This window comes from Meleagris gallopavo, unplaced genomic scaffold (genome assembly GCF_000146605.3).
Source record: "Meleagris gallopavo isolate NT-WF06-2002-E0010 breed Aviagen turkey brand Nicholas breeding stock unplaced genomic scaffold, Turkey_5.1 ChrUn_random_7180001951413, whole genome shotgun sequence".
NCBI classification, from domain to species: domain Eukaryota; kingdom Metazoa; phylum Chordata; class Aves; order Galliformes; family Phasianidae; genus Meleagris; species Meleagris gallopavo.
In genome coordinates this window covers 1-800 of record NW_011212546.1, presented here as the reverse complement: position 1 = coordinate 800, position 800 = coordinate 1, and the positions used below count along the sequence as shown (strand labels likewise).

The window sequence follows — 800 nt, the reverse complement described above, 5'->3', positions numbered from 1 at the left end:
CCCCAGACCCACAGGGACGCCCCCAGACCCACAGGGACGCCCTACAAAACCCTTAAAACCTTTCCCTCCCCACAGGTTTCTCCCAGCCCCCACACAAACCCCATACGAGCGCTTCCTCCAGCCCCACAGGGGACCCGCAAAACCCCGCAAGCAACCCTACAGACGACCCCCAAAAATCTCACCGGGCGAAGTCGACCCACTTCTCGATGATCTTTTTGGGGGACAACCGGGTGCAGATGATGCCCACGAAGTCGGGCTGGGATGGGTGACGCGGGGAGGTGACGCGGGGAGGTGACACGGGGACACACGTGGGGACGACCCCATAAACCTTATAGGGCCGGGCTGTACCTTGTCCTCGTGTAGGGCCAGGTGATGGGTCGCCAACATGCGCATGCCCAGGCGGGAGGTCAGGGTTTTGTCCAGGAAGGGACGCAGGAGCCGCTCATCCTGTGGGGTTTGGGGACACCCCGGTGTCACCCCGCGTCCCAAATGTCCCCACACAGCATTTGGGGACACCCCAATGTCACCTCGTGTCCCAAATGTCCCCACACAGCATTTGGGGACACCCCAATGTCACCCCGTGTCCCAAATGTCCCCACACAGCATTTGGGGACACCCCAATGTCACCCCATATCCCAAATGTCCCCACACAGCATTTGGGGACACCCCAATGTCACCTCCTGTCCCAAATGTCCCCACACAGCATTTGGGGACACCCCAATGTCACCCCGTATCCCAAATGTCCCCACACAGCATTTGGGGACACCCCAATGTCACCTCGTGTCCCAAATGTCCCCACA

At 60.4% G+C, this 800-nt stretch overlaps 1 long non-coding RNA gene across 1 annotated transcript; it reads right to left on the bottom strand.

Annotated features, from left to right (window-relative positions):
* Nucleotides 1-87: 87 nt before the first annotated feature.
* LOC104916931 lies at nucleotides 88-784 on the bottom strand. The gene is made up of 3 exons (XR_796712.3): nucleotides 678-784; nucleotides 349-447; nucleotides 88-256 (listed from the first exon to the last, which is right to left on the bottom strand). It is a non-coding gene; the product is annotated as an uncharacterized LOC104916931 (long non-coding RNA).
* Between the last annotated feature and the right edge of the window lie 16 nt (nucleotides 785-800).